The sequence below is a fragment of the Saccopteryx leptura genome, chromosome 3 (assembly GCF_036850995.1).
Source record: "Saccopteryx leptura isolate mSacLep1 chromosome 3, mSacLep1_pri_phased_curated, whole genome shotgun sequence".
Classification (NCBI taxonomy): Eukaryota; Metazoa; Chordata; class Mammalia; order Chiroptera; family Emballonuridae; genus Saccopteryx; species Saccopteryx leptura.
Window position 1 is genome coordinate 248,916,824 of NC_089505.1, and position 24,297 is coordinate 248,941,120.

The 24,297-nt window shown below is 39.5% G+C and overlaps 1 non-coding gene and 1 pseudogene across 1 annotated transcript; one reads left to right on the forward strand and one right to left on the reverse strand.

The window, feature by feature from the left end:
- Positions 1-24,297, forward strand: LOC136398478 (RNA/RNP complex-1-interacting phosphatase-like; annotated as a pseudogene).
- On the reverse strand, positions 14,448-14,523 carry TRNAT-CGU (transfer RNA threonine (anticodon CGU)). The gene has a single exon. It is a non-coding gene; the product is annotated as a tRNA-Thr (tRNA).

A 24,297-nucleotide genomic window follows, 5' to 3' on the forward strand; every position in this document is an offset into this window, starting at 1 on the left:
ATGATGGAATGGGAAATTGGAACATTGCTCATAAACGTCACTGGAACACGGTGCTTGAAGAATGAAAACAAACTCTTTACCAGAGCCTTTAAGACTCTGTGCTGTCTCGAGTCCAGTTGGCTTTCCCAGCCCCAACTTGTGCTACTTTTGCTCACCCTTGCTACACTTCAGATAGACTGGATTAACCTTAGTTAATTCTGACTCATCTGACAGAAGTCAGCTCAAATACTAATGTTCACTGTAACTTTTAGCATTTTAAGGGAAGTTTTCTATCAGGTTTTCTTTTCAATTATAAACTCGAATATTCCTACTGATCAGTTTGGGGGTATGAGTTGTAAGAGGACTAAAAATCAATAGCAGAGTGGAAGAATTGAATTTAAGCTATTTCAGTCCACAGGTATGTATTAAAGGCACCTTCGTGTTCATTACCGTGTTGATTCTACCAGGGATACAGGAGGTCTGCCTTATTTGTTGAGGCCTTTGCACTGTTTTGTTGCCTGTTATCTGTTTTCAAGGTGGGGAAACAGGAAGAAGGAAAGTACAGGTTTCTAGGCGGGTTGAATAAGTGAAGTAGCAAAATGCAAAGAGAAGAGGGGTTTAAGGAGTCTGCAGTCTGTGCAGAGAGACAGGCTAACAGTTTTGTTAACAAAATGTATTGCCTGACCATGCGGTGGTGCAGTGGATGGAACATTGGACTGGGCCGCAAAGGACCCAGGTTTGAAACCCCAAGGTCGCCAGCTTGAGCATGGGCTCATCTGGTTTGAACAGGGCTCGCCAGCTTGAGCCCAAGGTCACTGGCTTGAGCAAGGGGTTACTCAGTCTGCTGTAGCCCCCTGGTCAAGGCACATACGAGAAAGCAATCAATGGACAGCTAAGGTGCTAGACAACTACGGTGCTGCAATGAAGAATTGATGCTTCCCATTTCTCTCCCTTCTTGTCTTTCTGTTCCTATCTGTCCCTCTCTGTCTCTGTCACACAAAAAATATACATTTCTTACATCCACCAACACCAAGCATAGTGTTTGACATATAATAAGTATTTAACAAATCTTTGTTGAATGAATGAATGAATGAATCAATGACTTTCCAGCCACATTTGCAGTTCCTGTGAGTTTTCTCCTATATTCTTCCTATGTCTGTGCAGTTTTTCTAACTCTTTGAGTCCCTACTCAGTGGCCTCTAGAAGTGGATTCCTGGGATTTTACAAAGGCCTCTGTTCAGCTCCTTGCCTGAAAGTATATCAGCAAGAGAGAAAATAGGAAGACTCTTTAGTTTGCTTTCCTCCATCATACAGATCTTTCCTGTATGATGATTGTAAGGTATTTTTCCCTGCCGAGAAAGAAGGAAGGGGCCGGAGCCCCAAAGTGTGATAAAAGGCTTTATTGAGTACAGAGTGTGCATCCCGCCCGGCGAGGTTCCCTAGCCCCGCAGAAAGATGGAGGCCAGAGAAGTCACAAGGAGTGACCCATGTGAGAGATATTTAAAGAGTTCCTAGGATGGTCGTGTTAATATTACGTAGTGAAATCTCACTGGCTGGCAGACGGTGGCTATTTTCCAAAGGGTTCCTGGGAAGTTTCTTTTGGCCCACTTGGTTGTAGGCGGTCCTAGCCAAAGTTTGCTGGTCTGACCTTTCCCATTATCCACCGACCTTACAATGATATCATTATAAACAGCCTCTTTTAGCTCTGATACTTAAGTGATTTTATTCAGTGTTAGGATGGTTTAAGACCCATTAGACACCACAGAGCTGTATAACCACTCCCAGTATAGTACCTGTTCCTGCAGAATTAGGGAGATGGATTATCCCTGTGTGAAAGTGACATGTGACATTGGTTCCTGTGTGTTTTGTGGAAGTCAATGGAGTCACCTCACTACTTGACAGACCCTTCTTAAGCACACTGATATAGAAACTAGAATATGTTAAGTATCAAAAAATGCCGTGACAATAAAATCTCCAGGAATTGAAAAGGGGGAAATAGCCTGACCTGTGGTGGCGCAGTGGATAAAGCGTCGACCTGGAAATGCTGAGATTGCCGGTTCGAAACCCTGGGCTTGCCTGGTCAAGGCACATATGGGAGTTGATGCTTCCAGCTTCTCCCTCCTCTCTCTCCTCTCTCTCCTTCTCTGTCTTTCTCCTCTCTAAAAATGAATAAATTAAAAAAAAAAACCTTTAAAAAAAAGGGGGGGGAAATAATAACAGGGTTTATCAAGGAAGGCTTTTCTAAAAGCCTGTGACTTAGTTATCAAAAATTAGTTACTGTTCAGGTAGCTAGGGATGACCATTGATCCATCGGCTCCAAATCTTTAAAGAAACTGACTAGGGAGATTTTATACCCTGTAGTAATTAATTTACTCTTTAAAGCTTTTACAATATTCTTTAGAACATTGGTCCTCAACCTTTTTTGGGCCATGGACCAGTTTAATGTCAGAAAATATTTTCACGAACCAGCCTTTAGGGTGGGAGGGATAAATGTATCACGTGACCGAGACAAGTGTTAAGAATAAGTCTTAGACGGATGTAACAGAGGGAATCTGGTCATTTTTTTTAAAATAAAACATCGTTCAGACTTAAAATAAATAAAATGGAAATAATATAAGTTATTTATTCTTTCTCTGCAGACCGATACCAAATGGCCCACGGACCAATACCGGTTTGAGGCTCAGGGGTGGGGACAACTGCTTTAGAAGACTCGACATCATAAACCTGTTAAGTCTTTTTAACTTAATTCTAAAACTTAAAATCATCTTAAATAATCTGATTCTAAATCATATACAAAAACAAACCTAAATAGCCAGGAAAATTCTGAAAAATAATAATAATATTGGAAGGATGTCATGGAGCCCTAGTAGGAATTAAGCCTGATTGTAAATGTTGCTGGAGCCTGAACAGGTGGTGGCGCAGTGGATAGAGCGTCAGAATGGGACCCAGGGGACCCAGGTTTAAGACCCCCCCCCCAGCTTGAGTGCAGGCTCATTCGGCTTGAGCGTGTGGTTGCTGGCTTGAGGATGGGATCATAGACATGACCCCAAAGTTGCTGGCTGAGCTCAAAGATCATGGCTTAAAGCCCAAGGTCGCTGGTTTGAGCAAGAAGTCACTAGCTCTGCTGCAGCCCCCCCCCCCCCATCAAAGGCACATAGGAGAAATCAATCAATGAACAACTAAGGAGACTAAGGAGCTGTAATGAAGAATTGATGCTTCTCAGCTCTCTCCCTTCCTGTCTGTCCCTATCAGTCCTTCTGTGTCTCTGTCTCTGTCACACACAAAAAAGGTGTTGCTGGAGTGCAGGAAATTTGAGGGTAGTGAAACTATTCTGTACGATGCTGTAAGGGTAAGTACATGTCAGTAGAAATAGGTCAATCCCAAGAGTTACAATAAAAAGAGTGGCTCAATGTAAACTATGGACTTTAATTGACAATGATGTGTCATAGTTGGTTCATTGATTCTAAGAGATGTACCACCCTGGTATGGAATGTTTGCGTTTGGACGGCTGTGAGGTGAATGAAAGAGGGTATGAGTGAGAACTGTGTACTTTCTGTTCAGTTTTATTGTGAACCTAAAAGTGCTCTGAAAACGACTGTATTCATTAAAATTTATATATGTTGTTGGCTCTGAAATAACTAATAAGATCAATATAGCAGAGGACACAAATAAGCCAAATACCTAAAGAACATTTAGCAATAAAAGCCATTCCTTGTGTGTGTGTGTGTGTGTGTGTGTGTGTACACACATATTTAATCAGTATTTATGTGTGCCTGTTTATAGGCACTTCAGTTGGAAGTCCCTGCCTTCTGGGAGTTTACAGTCTTCATTGGGAGACCTACATGAAACAAACACAGAAATCAGTATAACAGGAGCTTATTTTCTTTGCTTTAGTCTCTCTGGATAAAAGAATTGAAATATTGCTTGTAAGTTCCAGGAAAGTAAAAACTTTCCCTTGAAACTTATTCTATGTCAGCATCATAGGGCTTGACTAAATGAATTATTTACATAATACAGGATTTTTTTTTCTTTCTTTAAAATTTATTTATTAAATTTAATGCAGTGACATTGATAAATCAGGGTACATATGTTGAGAGAAAACATCTCTAGATTATTTTGACATTTGATTGTGCTGTATACCCCTCCCCCAAAGTTAAATTGTCTTCTGTCACCTTCTATTTGGTTTTCTTTGTGCCCCTCCCCTCCCCAAACCCCTCTCTCCTTCTTCACCCCATCCACCCTACCCCCACCCCCCACCCCTGTTGCCATCACATTCTTGTTCATGTCTCTGAGTCTCATTTTTATGTCCCTTCTATGTATGGATTCATATAGTTCTTAGTTTTTTTTCTGATTTACTTATTTCACTCCGTATAATGTTATCAAGGTCCATCCTGTAAGGTATTTTTCCCCGCCGAGAAGGAAGGAATGGGGCCGGAGCCGCAAAGTGTGGAATAAGTAAACGGCTTTATTGAGTACAGAGTGCACACCCCACCCGGCAAGGTTCCCTGGCCCCAAGAAAGAAAGATGAAGGAGAAATGGAGGTCAGGGAAGTTGCACAGATTAAACCGCGTGGGAGATATTTAAAGGGTCCCTCTAGGGAAGTGGAGCTACTATGACGTGGTGAAATTTCACTGGCTGGCAGACAATCGCTTCTTTCCAAATGGTTCCTGGGAAGCTTCCTTTGGCGGGCTTGATTGTGGGCTGTCCTAGCCAAAGTGGGCGGGTCTGAGTTCCTACGTGACCATCCCTCTATCCACCTACCTTACACATCCATGTTATTGTAAGTGATCCGATGTCATCATTTCTTATGGCTGAGTAGTATTCCATAGTATATATGAACCAAAGCTTTTTAATCCGCTTGTCCTCTGACGGACACTTGGGCTGTTTCCAGATCTTCTCTATTGTGAACAATGCTGCCACAAAGGGGGGGGGGGTGCATTTCTCCTTTTGGAGACATTCTATGGTGTCCTTGGGGTATATTCCTAAAAGTGGGATAGCTGGGTCAAAAGGCAGTTCGATTTTTCAGTTTTTTGAGGAATCTCCATACTGTTTTCCACAGTGGCTGCACCAGTCTGCATTCCAACTAGCAGTGAAGGAGGGTTCCCTTTTCTTCACATCCTCGCCAGCACTTATTCTGTGTTGTTTTGTTGATGAGCGCCATTCTAACTGGTATGAGGTGATATCTCATTGTGGTTTTCATTTGCATTTCTCTAATGATTAGTGATGTTGAGCATTTTTTCATATGCCTATTGGCCATCTGTAAGTCCTCTTTGGAGAAGTGTCTATTCATCTCTTTTTCCCATTTTTTGATTGGATTGTTTGTCTTCCTGGTGTTGAGATTTACAAGTTCTTTATAAATTTTGGTTATTAACCCCTTATCAGATGTATTGTCAAATATGTTCTCCCATTGTGTAGTTTGTCTTTTTATTCTGTTCTTGTTGTCTTTAGTTGTGCAAAAGCTTTTTAGTTTGATATAGTCCCATTTGTTTATCCTGTCTTTTACTTCACTTCCCCGTGGAGATAAATCAGCAAATATAATGCTCCGAGAGATGTTCGAGAGCTTACTGCCTATGTTTTCTTCTAAGATGCTTATGGTTTCACGGCCTACATTTTAAGTCTTTTATCCATTTTGAGTTTATTTTTGTGAGTGGTGTAAGCCGGTGATCTAGTTTCATTTTTTTTGCAGGTAGCTGTCCAATTTTCCCAACACCATTTGTTAAAGAGGCTGTCCTTACTCCATTGTATTTTCTTACCTCCTTTGTCAAATATCAGCTGTCCATAGAACTTTGGCTTTATTTCTGGGTTCTCTGTTCTGTTCCATTGATCTATATGCCTGTTCTTATGCCAGTACCAGGCTGTTTTGAATACAATGGCCATGTAGTATAACTTGATATCAGGAAGTGTGATACCTCCCACTTTATTATTCTTTTTTAAGATTGCTGAGGCTATTCGTGTTATCTTTTGGTTCCATATAAACTTTTGGAATATGTGGTCTATATCTTTGAAGTATGTCATTGGTATTTTAATTGGTATTGCATTGAATGTATAGATTGCTTTGGGTAATATAGACATTTTAATGATGTTTATTTTTCCTAATCATGAGCATGGTATATGCTTCCACTTGTTTGTATCTTCCTTGATTTCTTTTATCAATGCTTTGTAATTTTCCAAGTATAAGTCTGTAGTCTCCTTGGTTAAGTTTACTCCTAGGTACTTATTTTTTTGGTTGTAATTGTGAAGGGGATTGTTTCCTTAATTTCTCTTTCTGACTGTTCATTGTTGGTATATAAAAATGCCTCTGATTTCTGAGTATTGATTTTATATCCTGCCACTTTGCTGAATTCATTTATCAGGTCCAGTAGTTTTTTGACTGAGACTTTAGGGTTTTCTCTATACAATATCATATCATCTGCAAATAATGATAGTTTTACTTCTTCTTTTCTAACTTGAATGCCTTTTATTTCTTCTTCTTGTCTGATTGCTGTGGCCAGGACTTCCAGGACCATGTTAAATAAGAGTGGTGAAAGGGGGCACCCCTGCCTTGTTCCTGATCTTAAGGGTATTGCTTTTAATTTTTGCCCATTGAGTATGATGTTGGCTGTGGGTTTGTTAAAGATGGCTTTTATCATGTTGAGGTATGTTCCCTGTATTCCCACTTTGCTGAGAGTTTTGATCATGAATGGGTGCTGGATTTTATCAAATGCTTTTTCTGCATCTATTGAAATGATCATATGGTTTTTCTCCTACTTTTGTTTATGTGATGAATCACATTGATTGATTTACGAATATTGTACCAGCCTTGCCTCCCCAGAATAAATCCCATTTGATCATAGTGTATGATTTTTTCCATATATTGTTGGATCCGGTTTGCTAATATTTTGTTGAGGATTTTAGCATCTATATTCATCAGAGATATTGGCCTATAATTTTCTTTCTTTGTGTTGTCTTTGCCTGGTTTTGGAATCCGAATTATGCTCGCCTCATAAAAGGAGCTTGGAAGTCTTCCTTCCTCTTGAATTTTTTGAAATAGTTTGAGAAGGTAGGAGTTGGTTCTTCTTTGAATATTTGGTAGAATTTCGTTGTGAAGCCATCAGGCCCCAGACTTTTCTTTGTTGGGAGTTTTTTGATAACTGTTTCGATCTCATTTGTTGTAATCGGTCTGTTTAGGTTTTCTGATTCTTCCAGATTGATTTTTGGAAGATTGTATGTTTCAAGGAACTTGTCCGTTTCATCTAGGTTGTCTAGTTTTTGGGCATACAGTTCTTCATAGTATTTTCTTACAATATTTTGTATTTCTGTTGTGTCAGTGGTTATTTCTCCTTTCTCATTTCTAATTTTATTTATTTGAGTCCTCTCTCTCTTTTTCTTGGTGAGTCTAGTTAAAGGCTCATCAATCTTGTTTACCTTTTCAAAGAATCAGCTCCTAGTTTCATTGATCCTCTGTATTGTTTCTTTAGCCTCTATGTCATTTATTTCTGCTCTGACCTTTATTATTTCCTTCCTTCTACTACATTTGGGCTTTACTTGCTGTTCTTTTTCTAATTCTTTTAGATGCAGGGTTCAGTTGTTTATTTGAGCTTTTTCTAGCTTCTGAAAGTGTGCCTGTAGTGCTATGAACTTCCCTCTCAGCACTGCTTTCGCTATGTCCCATAAATTTTGAGTTGTTGTATGCTCATTGTCATTCATTTCTAGGAATTTTTTTATTTCTTCTTTGATCTCATTCTTAATCCATTCATTATTTAACAACCTGCTATTTAGTTTCCATGTGTTTGAGAATTTTTGAGCTTTTCTGTTGTGGTTCATTTCTAGTTTCATGCCGTTGTGATCGGAGAAAGTGCTTGATATGATTTCAGTCTTCTTAAATTTGTTGAGAGCACTTTTGTGCCCTAACATGTGATCTATCCTAGAGAATGTACCATGAGCACTTGAAAAGAATGTATATTCTGCTGCTTTAGGGTGAAAGGTTCTGAAGATATCTATTAAATCGAGTTGATCTAGTGTTTCCAATAAGTCTGCTGTTTCTTTGTTAATTTTCTTTCTTGAGGATCTATCTAGTGATGTTAGTGGGGTATTGAAATCCCCTACTATTATAGTATTGCTGTTGATCTCGCCCTTTAAAACCATCAAAGTCTGCTTTATATATTTGGGTGCTCCTATATTAGGTGCATAGATATTTATAAAGGTTATATCTTCCTGTTGGATTACTCCCTTTATCATTATGTAGTGGCCTTCTTTATCTCTTACTATATCCTTTGTTTTAAAGTCCACTTTGTCTGATATAAGTATTGCTACCCCAGCTTTTTTTTCATTTCCGTTTGCATGAAATGTTTTTTTCCATCCTTTTACCTTCACACTATTTGTATCTTTTCTTCTAAGGTGTGTCTCTTGTAGACAGCATATGTATGGGTCCTGTTTTCTTATCCACGCAGCTACCCTATGTCTTTTGATTGGATCATTTAATCCATTTACATTTAAGGTTATTATTGATACGTAGTTGTTTATTGCATTTTCTTCTTTAAAGTTGTATTTCTTTTTTGCTATATTCTTTTCCCACTTTGATCTGTTTACAACAGGCCCCTTAACATTTCCTGCAGCATTGGTTTGGTTGTAATGAATTCCTTGAGTTGTTTTTTGTCTGGGAAGCTTTTTATTTCTCCTTCGATTTTAAACGATAGCCTTGCTGGATAAAGTAGTCTTGGTTGTAGGTTCTTGTTCTGCATTACATTGAATATTTCTTGCCATTCCCTTCTGGCCTCAAGTGTTTCTGTTGAGAAGTTGGATGTCATCCTTATGGGGGCTCCTTTGTAGGTGATAACTTTTTTTTTCTCTTGCAGCTTTTAATATTTTCTCTTTATCGCTTAGCTTTGGTATTTTAATTATGATGTGTCTTGGTGCAGGTTTCTTTGGGTTTCTCTTTGATGGAGTTCTCTGTGCTTCTTGGACTTGTGAGAGTTTCTCTTGCATTAATTTAGGGAAGTTTTCAGCTATATTATGATTGAAAAAATCTCTCCAGGGGTCCCCAAACTTTTTACACAGGGGTCCAGTTCACTGTCCCTCAGACCCTTGGAGGGCCGCCACATAAAGTGCTCCTCTCACTGACCACCAATGAAGGAGGTGCTCCTTCCGGAAGTGCTGCAGGGGGCTGTATAAATGGCCTCAGGCAGCTACATGCGGCCCGCGGGTCGTAGTTTGGGGATGCCTGCTATCCCTTGTTCTTTTTCTTCTTCTTCAGGAACCCCTATGATGCGGATGGTATTTCTCTTCATGTTGTCACAGAGCTCTCTAAGAGTTTCCTCTGACTTTTTGAGTCTCTTTTCTCTTTTCTTCTCTGCTTTCATGCCTTCATTCCAGTTGTCCTCTAATTCGCTGATTTAATCCTCAGCTCTATCTATCCCAGTGTTTCCCAACCTTTTTTGTGCCATGCCCCACCTTAACCTTTCTAAAATTTTTATGTCCCCCCCTATGGAACATACATAATTTTTAACATTAAAAAATTGATTTGTTCACTTAATAAACATAAATGATAGGTTCTAGGAAGAAATCACTATGAAATTGTTAAGAAAACACTGTAAGTAAAATTTCAAAACATATAATGAAAAACAGAAATTTAAATTCCAAATAATTTTAATACAGATTTTTCTATATTAATTTATTATTTTCATTTAGTGTGATCCTTGCGCTTGATGCTTGCTGCACAGAGATTTTATATTAGGTTCCAATTTGGTTAGCTTTAGTCTCAAGTCTCCACGTTGTGTTATATCCAGCCGATTTCTTTTTTTTCCAGTAAATCATTTACAGCACTAAATCCACGGAAACGGTAGCAATAGTTTTCTTGCACATTTGGTTGAATTTGGGTATTTGATTTGTTTCCTCACAAAGCCATGCCATCGCTCCTTTGATATTAAATAAAGCTTTAACTGACTCATCATTTTGCAATTCTGCAAGTTCTTCTTGATACTGCATATTTGATATATCAGACAAATCCACTAACATTGGCTGCATCATCCATGTTGGGAAATCAATTTGTTTTAAATCAGAAAATCTTTCTTTTAAATCAGCCGATAGAATATTCAAATGATTGACAATAACAAGTAAAGCGGTATCAGTTACTTCACATTTTTGGAGCCAATGAAACTGTTTAAAGTTTTTGTTGTTAATATGTTTCTGACATAACTCAATATTGGTAATGAAACCAAATATCTTTGCTTTTACATCGACAAGAGTTTTATTTGTTCCTTGAAGTTGCTTATTTAATATAATATTTAGTTTTTCAAAGATATCGGCTAAATAACTCACAAATGCTTTACCATCTATTGTTAACAGATACTTCATTTCAGGTTTGTCGCTTAAAAAATCACTAAGAGTGTCAAACAGTTCCATAAATCTTTTCAAACAGTTTCCTTTAGATAGCCATCTGACTTCAGTATGAAGTAAAAGTCTCACATTGTCTTCATTTTGTTCTTCACAAAATAGCTTGAAAAGACGCTCACATTTGGCACTAGCTTTAATAGCATTAGCACACTTTATTACTGTATGTAATACTTCATTCAGAACAGGCGAGATGTTTTTAGCTACCAAGTTTTCCCTATGAATAACACAATGCACAAGAATCATTTCTGGATTCGCATCTTTCATCAATTTTAAGCAGCCATTTTTCTTGCCCATCATATTGGGAGCACCATCTGCAGCACAAGATGTTATATTTTTCATTGTATATCATTGACATCTAAGTAGTTTTTTAGGTTATTATATATATCTTTGGAGGTAGTGGTGCTTTCTAATCTTTGACAGAACAACATTTCTTCAGCAAAATGTCCTTTATCAATATATCTTACATAAGTTTTCAATACTGCCTCACTGTCTCTCAAAGTTGATTCATCCATTTGCAAGGAGAATTTTCTTGTTTTCAGCTTTTCAATAAGTTGTTTTTCAGTATCCTCACTCATTTCATCTATTCTTCTGCTAACAGAATTGTTACTAAGTGGCATAGCTTTTACATCTTTGTCATCTTTTTCAAGAACCGTTTTAAGAAATGCTGATATTGACGGTTTTATTAAATTCACTCCTATAGTGTGATTTTCTCCAGTTTTAGCAAAGAATAAAGAAATTTGATAACTAGCCTCAAGAACACGATTATTAGTTGAAGTATGAGCAGAAAATAGAGACTTTAATGTTCTTTTTTCAAAATTTTTCTTTAAAGTTTTAAAGTAACTCAAATCTGAATTAATATGAGCACTATGTTTCGCCTTCAAATGCGCCTCAAGATGACCTCGTTTCATTGATTCGTTGGTCAAGCATTGCTGGCATAAAAGACAAAAAGGAATCCGCTCATCATGAACAGCGGGCATGAACCCAAATTTTAAATATTCCTCCAAATATTGACGAGTTTTTTTCTTGCACCATTTTACTATGGGCTATAATAAAAATAAGATCAATTAAAAACTAATATTAAAATGTGTTAAAATATATTCAATGTGACATAGAGTAAACATATACTAAAAATTCATATTTATTTAAATGTATATAACACATTTACTACACTACCAATGCAAATCAAAAGGTATCTATATTTTTTCCACTTGACAAAATTTTCTGGAAAGTTATGCTTCTAAAATTAAAATTGTCATGCATGCACTATTATAGCCCCAATAATATTTATAAAATATTATTGCTTTTTAGCCCCGATGCAAGTAGTACTTAATAAAGAGTTTAATATTGATAAAAATCAAATACCAATTATATCTATACAATATATATATGTATATTTATTAAATCAACGAGCTTTTACAACAGTTTTGACTGACACTTATTTCAAATTAACACCAACTGAATGATGTGAAACACTACAGAAGTTGTGATGGGCCAATTAGGTGAGAATAACTGCGTTGTTTAGCGAGTTTTTAAAACGTTGGGGTTCCCCGCTGCAGACAGCACGCTCCACGGTGAACCCAGGACGAAGTTTACTTGATGACGCCAATCACCCAGTTGATATTTTGGTCTCGTCTAACGAAATTATACTTAATAATTATTTACCACAATTATTTAAGAATTGCATTTTTTGTTAAATTTGGCACCGATATCTAGCATTGCACTTAAATGGTCCAGGGCGAAAGAGTTAAAGTCATGTCGAGGCCATTTTCAAATTGCCTCCCTTAACTATTGAATTGCCCCACCTTGGGGCATGGTACGCACGTTGGGAAACACCGATCTATCCTGTTTTTAATTCCTTCCATTATGGTCTTTATTTCTGATATTGTATTTGTCATCTCCGACTGATTCTTTTTTATACTTGCTATTTCTTTATTTAGGTGTTCATAATGACCATCTATTGTTGTTCTAAGATCCCTAAGCATCCTTACAATCATTATTTTGAACTCTGCATCTGGAAGTTTGATTATATCCATATCACTCAGTTCATCTCCTGAAGGTGTCTCTTGTGGTTTCATTTGGATTGCACTTCTTTATCTTCTCATTATGTTTTTGGGTGTTTTATTTGTAGTGTTGGTTGAGTCTAAGTTTGGTGTTGTCTGCCTCCAGTTTTCAGTTGTGTTATTTCTAGGTCTTCTTGGGTTGGTATCAGCTGTTATCTGTAATCCACTTTCTGATTTGGGCAGCTTTGAAGTCTTGATTTGTTTGTTTTCTTAACAGGTGATAGTCTTGTTTACTGATCTCAGCAGGGGGCTTCCTTGAAACTGTATCCAGGAATGCAATGGGTGTAACCTGAGACTCTGAAGGCCTCTTTAGCCAGATAATCTCACTGGGGGCAGGGTGTTTTCTCAGCTTCAGTTGGTGGAGGTGTATCCTAGATCTCCATGGAGACCTGAGTTACTGCCCCTCCTCCCCACTTCTTGTTTTCAGCTATGTCTTGTTGCGCTGATTGGAGCTGGATAGATGTCCGGAGATCTCTGATCGGAAGCACGTCAGCTCTGTTTTGTGAAAGGTTCAGTCCCTCCCCCAGCTATGGCCGCCTCCAGCACGGATGAGTCAGCTTTTTTAGTTTGTTTCCTGCATTCCTTAGCCCCTCACAGTCTGTCCCTCTCCCTGTCCTTTCCACTTGGGACATAAGCTGGTCTTTTCAACACACCTTGCTCCCTGGTCGCCAGGCAAGTGGCTGTGAGCAGTACTTTCTGCTCTTTTCCCTGTGTGAGATCCCCTCTGGGCTCTCAGCCTCACCCCCCCCCCCCCCGTTTCTGTAAGCAGGGGAGATTCAGGTGCTCCTTATATAGGGCAGATAAAATGTATTATGCTCACTTTGTTAAAGATGGAGGCCGTCGCCCAGGTGATATTAATGTGTGTTGAGAATCCTTGTAGCCTAGGGCTTGGTTTTGGGAGTAAGCCTTTCCCACCCTTTTTTGATGTGGGGTGGTACAATCCAATCATGCCTCAGAGACATGACTGTATTAGAGACTTCCCTATTTTGTATATTGGATTAGAGGTTGTGAAGCTACAATATAAAATGGGGGTTCTTGGTTCCTGGGAGATTATCATTAGAAGAGAGAGCAGAGGAGAGCAGAGAAAGGCCACGTGGAGGAGGCCAGGAGAAGCAGCCATGATGGCGGAGTGCTGAGTGAGATGCCAGTTTGTGTAGAGTTTGTATCTGGGATAAGGAAGGAGATGGGGAACAGAGGTGAATAAGTCTGGTGAGCTAGAAACCTTTTATTCTAGGAAACTCGGATAAGTCAGTAGCTTTGTGAGCACTGAATGTGACTGGGTTTTGGAGCCCAGTGTGTATTTTTACTTGCCCGCCAGGTGCAAGCTAGAATTAAAGACCATGGCCCATCATTTTTTGGCTCCACTGTTTCTTTACCGACTGTCCAAATCCAATGTGAACCTGCATGGGCCAGAAGGCTGCTGTGATAGTGGCCTTGGCCCGGGCTCCTGGCTTTACACCCTACCAGGTTTTTTGTGGCTTCTTCTTTGCTCCTTGGTTTTGGAAAGCTGTTCTTGCAGTTCAGAGTTGGTTTTTCATGCTGATTTTTCCTAAATTGATTTGTATTCCAGTTTGGTGGTGAGAGCTGGGTGTCTGGGCGTCCGCCTACTCCGCTGCCATCTTTTTCTCCCTCCATAATACAGAATTTTAAGCACAGCTTCGCGGTTTCATATTTCATTCTTTCTGACGGAGTTCTGTTTGGAAATTTGCTCCAAAAGAATGCTTTTCCCCCTTGGAACTTTTTTTTTTTCCCTGTATTTTTCTGAAGTCGGAAACTGGGAGGCAGTCAGACAGACTCCCACATGCGCCTGATCGGGATCTACCTGGTATGCCCACCAGGGGGCGATGCTCTGCCCATCTGGGGCGTTGCTGTGTTGCAACCAGAGGCATTCTAGCACCTGAGGCAGAGACCATGAAGCCATCCTCAGCACCCGGGCCACCTTTGCTCCAATAGAGCCTTGGCTGCAGGAGGGGAAGAGAGAGACAGAGAGGAAGGAGAGGGGGAGGGGTGGAGAAGCAGATGGGCGCTTCTCCTGTGTGCCCTGGCCCGGAATTGAACCTGGGACTCCTGCACACGAGGCCGATGCTCTGCCACTGAGCCAACTGGCCAGGGCCCGCCTTGGAACTTTTTAACCGAATCTGCCAATAGAATGAAGAGGTTGGACTGATTATTGATTTAACATATACACACCGCTATTACAAACCAGAGGTAAATGAAAATCTTAATTGAAAAGAACCTTCTTGTACTGTCATAATTCATAGTAACTAATTAACACCTTATGCTAAGGTGAATCCAGGCCTTCTGTCCCATGTGACAACTGAAAGAGAGAACCAAGTGGTTTCTTTAATTAAACATTCTTAATTGCTGTCTGAAAATGAGATTAAAGTCATGAATTATTATTATTATTATTTTTTTTTTTCTGAAGCTGGAAACGGGGAGGCATTCAGACAGACTCCCAACCGCATGTGCCTGACCGGGATCCACCCTGCATGCCCACCAGGGGGCGATGCTCTGCCGCGACCAGAGCCACTCTAGCGCCTGAGGCAGAGGCCACGGAGCCATCCCCAGCGCCCGGGCCATCTTTGCACCAATGGAGCCTTGGCTGCGGGAGGGGAAGAGAGAGACAGAGAGGAAGGAGAGGGGGAGGGGTGGAGCAGATGGGGGCCTCTCCTGTGTGCCCTGGCCGGGAATCGAACCCGGGACTTCCGCACGCCAGGCCAACACTCTACCACTGATCCAACCCACCAGGGCCAGACCATATGGTAATTCTATGTTTAACCTTTGAGAAACTGCCAGCTTGTTTTTCACAGTGTCTTCTTGTTTTTAAACAATCATCCTAAGTTTTAAACATGCATAGAAGTAGAAGAAAGTGAAGGAATTAGCCAAAAAACCTATATCCATACTGTTGTCTATGTGACAAGAGTGGGTGTTAGCCAGAGGAGGGTGGTGTGGGCTTAGTGGAGTTGGGCAAAGGGCGGGGGCGAAGGGGACTGAAAGAGACTGCTTGGGCAGAGGAAAGTGGAGTTTTACTGAGGTTTCACTTGGAACCTGTGTGGTTTGTGTAGCAATGTCATCCCAATAAATTCAATTAATAAACTATTAAATTTACCTTATTCACACTCAGGTAAAAATACAAGTGGACATAATAGTCTGGGTTTTGTTGAACAGCCATAAACTCATCCAGCTTTAATAGTTACCAGCTGATTCCTTGTTTCGTCTATGCACTGTACTTCTCCCTGTGTCACCCATCCCATATTATTTTGAAATGGACCCCAGATATCAGTTATATCATTTTACCTGTTTATTTTTAGGGTGTATTCTTAAAACATAGAACTTATATCTTATTATCATTCTTTAATATTAAATATTCTGTCAGCATGCAGATTTGCAGTTGTCTTTAAATCTTATTTAAAATTGTTTTTAAGAGTTTGAATTAGATCCAAATAAGGTCCACACTTTGCATTTGGTTGTCATGTCTCTGAAGTCTTATTTAATCTATAGGTCTTCCCTCCATGAATCTCTTAATTTCTCTTTTATTTTTTGAAGAAATAAGGTAATTTGTTCATAAGATTTTGATGATTGCATCCCCACGTGTTGTAACCTATTTTCAGTCCTTTTATTGTACATTGGAAGTTCGTCCTCTAGGCTTGATTAGAATCAGTCTTGATTGTTTTCCTTTTTGCAGGACAGTTTTGTAGGTGATAATGTGTTCTTCCATGGAGACATAACTGGCTGCCTCTTTCTGAAAGAATAGCAGTTCTCACCAGTGCCTGAAGTTTGCTGTGTCTCACAATGGAAACCCTAATTCTTCTGACTGTATTATACTTATAACACAGCTGCCTTATGGACCTTGAAATGTAAAATATTAAGTAGAATTATTTATACAGTTTTTAGTTACATGTGCATTCATTCACATGAATTTTGCTTTCAGCTTCGTATATCTATTTAGTATCCATTCTGTCAATTTAATAGAAATTAAGTGACACTTCCTGGTTGAAGCAGCTTTGGGAAAAATGGATCTTTTATCAGAATTACTGACATGAAATTTCTTATATTCTCTTGGTTTATATTCTGGCTAATTTAATTAATTTTTAATTCTTTTTCTGCAAATTAATAATATACATATTTATGGCTTTGCTTCATAGAACTTACCAGAAACTGTTCCTTACTTAAACATTTATACAGTCAGTCATCAGGTGCCTGATGGTGACACTATTTCTAAATTCATATGTGCTGTTAAGGGCTTCTTGAAGGAAAATGAAGATAATGGTGAGTTGGTTATCTTTCTTACCTGCACTTTGGCATGCATTTTTAGTGGGACTGTGGATTTTTAATATTTTCTATATTAGGCTTGTTGTATCTGATGATGCGGACATAGCAGGTTGTGGTAATAAAGTGTTTATTTTGTTATTGCTACAAATAAACAATTTTGTTTGGAAGGAGAGTTCAGTGAGAAACACGAACGGAACTGGCTCATCTCTTTTTTTAAATACTTGGATAGGAAATATATAAGAAACTAAAATAAGTTTTTCGGTTTTTTTATTTATTGCTTAAGAGGTGAGGTGAGTGTGTGGAAGGAAAGTTTAGAATCTTAGTGTTTTAGAGTGTATAAAAGAGAAAACAGAAGACAAAGGATCGGAGTGAAACAGATCGCTAATAGCAGAACTAAACGGAGTGGATTAGTGAAGTTGCACTGTCATTATATGTATTATACTTAAAATGTTTTCTCTGTGTACTTTGGGTACGAGTAAGGGAGGTTATAAACACCTCTTATGATGCACTTGCTACCTGTGCTGTAAGTCCCTCCCACAGGTGCCAGGCTCACTGAAGAAGAGGACAACCCTACACAATCCACTCCCTAGAACTGGTAGAATAAGATAATAAATTGATTGAATAAACACTTGAGAGCTTTTGGGGCCTATTATTAGGGTATGTGTATTTAGAGGTGAATAACAATATTTGTTCATTAGAAATGGACGTTTATCTAGGAACATAAATAAGCAGTAACTATGAGTCAGTGAGTTAATTATAATAAAAGAATAAATTAAGTGCACTGGGAATTTAGAGGAGAGATTGAGGAAGGCCTTACTGAGGAGTCAGTGTTTGGGCTGCGCTGCAGGGAACAGGATTTGACCAAATTGAGGAAAGGACAGCTCAGGTATTGGGAACAGGTACAAAGCACAGGGCTTGAGCTTGTGTCGTGGAGGGTCAGTCTCTGGTGCCACCGAGGGGAGTGTGAAAGGGCACAGAATTCATGTATTCCTTTTCAACAAATGTTTATATAATGCCCTCAAAGGTGACATCACTGTTCTAGGAGATAGGAACAGAAAAAAGTTCTTCTTGTCCTTTTATATTTCATATCATAGTGGCAGAGAGACAAATAAACGAGTGAATGTGTGGAATGTCAGGTGGTGTTAAGAGTTCTGGAGAATAACAGAACAGAATAAAGAGGTGAGACAATGTGGCAGATGACCAGGAATTGATCTATTAAGATATCATTTAGCAGCACCTTAATGGAAGGAAGGAACCAAGCCATTGGATATCTGGGGAAGACAGGGTAGGTAGTGTTCTAAAGCAGAGGGAATAGGGAGTGCAAAGTCCCTGAGGCTCGACTCTCCTTGGCATGTTTGAGGAATAGCAAGGATGCCAGTGTCATTGGAATGGGGAGAGTGAGTGAGATCAGAGAAATACAAAATGGGATCAGAGATGATGGCAAGGGCCAGGAGGGAGGTGGCTCATGTAGGTCCTTGTAATTCATAGTTCAAATCATTGTGGACTTCCAGTTTAGTTGGAAAGGCAGATTGATATCTGTTTATTAAGAGTCTAAATGCTATGCTTTGCATTTGGGTTTTATTCTTTTAACAAGGGAAAAACACATCCAGGTGTCTATCTTAGAAAGATGACATCTTCCATATGGAGGATCATGAATCAGAAGAGATTAAAGTGGGGAAGTAGTAATCCAGACCGGAGATGCTGAGTATCTTTCTACCAGACAGCACCTACTCACAGGAACATATTTTGCAGAAATCAGTCTCTCGCTATTGTTTGTAATTTCTCACATAATTTAAAAAATAATGGGCTGCCCTGGCCGGTTTGCTCAGTGCTAGAGCATCGGACTGGCGTGCGGGAGTCCCGGGTTCAATTCCCAGCCAGGGCACACAGGAGAAGTGCCCATCTGCTTTTCCACCCCTCCCCCTCTCCTTCCTCTCTGTCTCTCTCTTTCCATCCTGCAGCTAAGGCTCCATTGGAGCAAAGTTGGCCTGGGCGCTGAGAATGGCTCCATGGCCTCTGCCTCAGGCGCTAGAATGGCCCTGGTTGCAACAGAGCAATGCCGCAGATGGGCAGAGCATCACCCCTTGGTGGGCATGCTGGGTGGATTCTGGTCGGGTGCATGCAGGAGTCTATCTTACTGCCTCCCTGTTTCCAACTTCAGAAAAATACAAAAAAAAAAAAAAAAATGATGGGCTAATAAATCCTATGGCATAGTGGTTAAAAGCCTTAGAAGTGATTCTTGTGTTGTTCAGTTTGCCTGCTGCGTAGCCTGCGCTTATATCTCCAAGTCTTGCTTTTTCATTGTAAACTACCACCAGGGCTGTTTATGGGAGGGTGTACCTCACAGGGATCATGAAGCCATGGCAGGTGATGGGCAGAAAATGAGGGAAGTTATGGACGTGTCTTGGGAACTCAGCAATACTACAGAAACTGTCTTTTTATTTATTTTTTTTACTGAGAAAGACAGGAACAGACAGGAAGGGAGAGAGAATTTCAATTTCATTCTTCTTACAGCTTGTTGTTGTTTTAATTCCCTTTTTCTAGATACCATCAGTTACTGATGAGACAAATGAGTTTTTATCAGTAGAGTTTTATTTATTTTATTTATTTTTGCTTTTGGAAAGTAGAGTTTTATTTTAATATAAGTATCTGAGCAGGCCTTTTGTAAGTTCCACTATTGCATCTAATTGAAGACTATGCAAAATTTCCCAGAGACAATGAATTTTGATTTCCTATTAGATGATTCTTTATAGTATGTTCCTAAGAAAACACTGTTCTCTTCAGACTTATTTATTTTTACATTGCAGTTGTGGTTTGGTAACTCGTAAATGTTACTCTGAAAATTATATAACTTTTTCTAGGGTATGTGCTTCAATTATTTAATTCTACATTCTCTGTTTTATAGACAGACTTATTGGTGTCCACTGCACCCATGGTTTAAACAGGACTGGCTACCTCATGTGCAGGTGAGTTGTAACCACTACAGGCAGATCACATCTAAGTTTTGTTTAATTACTGATATCAATTAGTTGCAAAAAGTGCAATCATTATATAAATGTATGGAGTAGAAAGCAATATTGCCCACCACCCACAAATTATCACCAGTAGTAATTTAGAGCATATTTTTTCAGACTTTAAAAATGCATATATATTAGTGCATATTTAAAAGGCTGCATTATTCCTTTGTTTACTGATGAAGATAAAATCAGAAGATTTTGATATTATAAAACATTAAATTAGGCCCTGTCCGGTTGGCTCAGTGGTAGAGCGTCGGCCTGGCGTGCAAGGGGTCCCGGGTTCGATTCCCAGCCAGGGCACACAGGAGAAGTGCCCATCTTCTTCTCCACCCCTCCCCCTCTCCTTCCTTTCTGTCTCTCTCTTCCCCTCCCGCAGCGAGGCTCCATTGGAGCAAAGATGGCCTGGGCGCTGGGGATGGCTCCTTGGCCTCTGCTCCAGGCGCTAGAGTGGCTCTGGTCGCAACAGAGCAACGCCCCGGAGGGGCAGAGCATCGCCTCCTGGTGGGCAGAGCGTCACCCCCTGGTGGGCGTGCCGGGTGGATCCCGGGCGGGCACATGCGGGAGTCTGTCTCTCCCAGTTTCTAGCTTCAGAAAAATCAAAAAAAAAAACAAAAAACCCATTAAATTAATGAACATTATTCTATGAACATTTTCAACTACATATGCTATTGTCTCAGCTAATTTTTCACTGAGACAGAATTATTATTTATTTATTTTTTTGGTGAGAGAGAGACACAGTCAAGGACAGACAGACAGGAAGGGAAAGAGATGAGAAGCATCAACTTATAGTTGTGGCACCTTAGTTGTTATTGATGGCTTTCTCATATCTGCCTTGACCAGGGGGCTACAGTCGAGTTAGTGACCCCTTGCTCAAGCCAGTGACCATGGGTTCATGTCTGTGATTTTGTACTCAAGCCGGCCTTGATCAAGCTGGTGATCCTGCACTCAAGCTGGATGAGCTCGCGCTTAAGCCAGCGACCTTGGAGTTTTGAACTTGGGTCCTCAGCATCCCAGGCCATTCTTCCAGCACTGTGCCACTACCTGGTCAGGCAAGAGGGAAATTCTTAATGAAAAACCTGATGTTCATATTATTTTTTGTGGTTGTTGCTACAGTATACTGATTTGTGTTTGTTTATTCAGAAAATATTTATTGAGAATTTGTTGTTGTAAGCACAGTGCAGGGTGCTAGCCAAAACACTTGTTAGTTTGTGAGCAAATACACTTGACCGGCCCTTTAGGAATCTAACAGTCTAGAGAGAATAGCTATTCACGAATCACAGAAATGCATATAGAATTAAACTTTGACAAGTGCCAAGGTGGAGGGGAACATGGTATGAAGATGCATATTAATGGGGAAGATTTGACCTCTCTGTGAAGATTAGAGAAGCTTTTTGTGGGGAGGTTTGATTTGCTATCTGAAGGAATAGTAGATATTAAGAAGACAGGGGCATTGGGGAAAGAATTATGGGTATAAGGAAAAGTAAGACCCTATAACGGGGTCTGGCTAGGAAGGCTAGGCCATGGTGGAAGTATGGCATTGAAATAGAACTGGAAATATGGGTAGGATCTAGATCATGCAGGCTTATACTTAAGGTTTTTTACTTTATCTTAAGAGTAATAGAGGCCCTGGCCGGTTGGCTCAGCGGTAGAGCGTCAGCCTGGCGTGCAGGGGACACGGGTTCGATTCCTGGCCAGGGCATATAGGAGAAGCGCCGATTTCCTTCTCTACCCCCCCCTCCTTCCTCTCTGTCTCTCTCTTGCCCTCCTGCAGCCAAGGCTCCATTGGAGCAAAGATGGCCCGGGCGCTGGGGATGGCTCCTTGGCCTCTGCCCCAGGTGCTAGAGTGGCTCTGGTCACTGCAGAGCCAAGCCCCGGAGGGGCAGAGCATCGCCCCCTGGTGGGCAGAGCTTCCCCCCTGGTGGGCGTGCCGGGTGGATCCCGGTCCGGCGCATGCGGTAGTCTGTCTGACTGTCTCTCCCCGTTTCCAGCTTCAGAAAAATACAGGAAAAAAAAAAAATAAGAAAAAAAAAAGAGTAATAGAAAATCATTGATCTTTTTTCATTGAGGGTTAATGTAGAACATGATCATTTGCATTCTCAACCTATCTATTTTGTACTATGTGGAGAATACACCTCAGAGGCACAGGGAGAAAGCACGTAGACAAGTTAGGAGGCTTTTGTGGACATTGAACCTAATGGTGGTTTGGTCCTGGTGTGGTGTTCATTTTGGGAGAAAGATCTGGACATTCTAGAGCTTTTTAAGTGATGTTATTGTTAAGATTTGTGGTGGGTTGAAAATGAATGTAAGGAAAAATGAAGTAATGGTGACTCGTAATCTTCTGACCCATCACTTGGTTAAATAATATTTTTTAGGGATGCTATTAATATTTTCCTTAATTTCTCTTTTGCTATATGTTCATTTCCTGGTAAATATGCTCATATTTTGATTTTAAAAATTACTTGGATTTTATCAAGTACATTTTTAACATCTGCGAATTCTGTTTGGTATTTTCTTCTCTTTTATTTATTAAATTGTTACATTAATGTAAGAAATTTTATTAATAGATTTTAAAGTTTCTTTCATCCTTGGAACAAAGCCTTTTTGTGAGCATGGTATATCATTCTTAATTATCTTTAATTATCGGATTAGATGTGCTAATATTTTCTTAAGATTTTTATACTATATTGGTAAGTGAAATTAGACATTTTCTGAAAAAGTTGCTTTTTTAAGTATATAAATGACTCAAGTTATGTTGTTTTGTTAGATATTTGATTGATGTAGAAGGCATGAGGCCAGATGTTGCAATTGAATGTAAGTATGAGGGTTATAGATGTTCTTTCCTTTTTGTAGAAGTTGAGGTAGAAATGTAGATGAAATTCTCAATTTCTGGAAGAAAAGAAAAGTTTGTAATTTATTTCTTCTGATATGAAATTATCTTTAGGCAAAACACTATGTTGGGATGTATCTGAAATAATTGATCTAGAACAGACTTAATAGATAGACAGTGGATTTCAGCTCTGATCTGCTTTCTCTGGGAGAGAAGTGCTTTTTGTAGTTATGTCTAACAGTTCTTCCACTCCTCAGTATTCAGTAGATGCCGGGGTCATTGCATAGAAAGACAGAACTACATTGAAGATCTTCGAAATGGTCCCTTCAGAAAGTAAGTTGCATTTTTTTGTGTGAGGTTTGTGGTTAGGGAGATCCGTTTTTATGTCATTTAAGTTGCACATGCCTATTCTTCTTGTAGCTTGTTTACTTGCTCAGGGAAACCTAAACAGATAGGAATGAGGAGAGGATGGGATTGTTATTTTTATGGGTCAAAATATATATATACTAGATTGGCTACTGACTTTGGAAACCAGTTAATATTCTGTGTAAAACCATTCTCTTTGAGGGATTGAGATTCCAGATCCAGGGCTTCCAGATCAAGTGGTTTTGAAAACTCAAAGTATTTGATGGAACCAGTCCGCACTGCTAATAGGCTGTACACCGAGGACCTAGGAATAGCATGTGTCAGAGCCAAGGTTACCCAACACCGTCTTGGCATTTCCACACCCAGAGCCAAGGTCTGCAGCAGTCAGTAAGGTATCTCTGCTATCCCTGTTTCTAGAAGTGAAATAGAAGTCAATAGCATTAAAAATTAGTGCAAACACATTGTGATAATGGTTAGGAACTGACATTTTGCATTTCTGGCTAGAAAATCAAATGTGGGATGGGAAATATATGACTTTTCAGAAGCAGTTGGGAAGGAGACTTAGAAATTTTTATTGCTTCTAAACTCAGGTTAAGCCAACAATTTGATGTCACTACCAGAGAGATTCTTGCTTTCTTTGGCTATGGTAATAGTGGTATAGTTTTCAGCATAAAGAAGTTTGATTTAAAGAGTAAATATAACTTACAGGGAAAGTAGTAAAAATTCCAGTTCAGAAACTTGGAAGGGATTCGAACAGTTAAATCAGAAAAATATTTCCCCTTGGGATATAGAAAAAAGTCTCAGTACAGTTAAAATAGCAAGGTTCAGTTCTTTGCCTGTTAATTTAGCAAGGTTTTGATAGAGCAGTCAGCATAGAGGTTGCCAGGCTGGACCTGGATTTGCACAGCATTCCTGCCGTCACTCCCTGTTTGATCTGGGGTAAGATTTCTAAATTTCTCTTTTCTCATCAGTCAGATGGAAATTTTAATAATACCTACCTTGTAGAGATTGTTTTTGACTATCATGTGAAGTAAAATAATACGTTATCTCACCGGTCAAATAGATGTCATCATTTTGAGAAGATGTAAACCGTTTTTTTTTTTTTTGTAAATGCTGCTTATGTTGACAATGGCACTGAAAATTGGTATGGTCTTTTTGAAACAGTATTTTAAAGCCATAAAAAATGCTCCTACTTTGTAATTCCACATTGAGACTAAAGATATAATTTAAAATGTAGTAAAGTTATATTTATGTAATCATTCAGCACATTTCTCAAACCTCCCTACTACATAGCAGACACTTGACTAGGTGCTCTGGATACAGTCGTATATGTTCTGAGATGTTATAGTGAGAAAGCATGTAGTAACTTACATTTCTTTCTTATCTTTTTTCTTTTTTAGGGTGA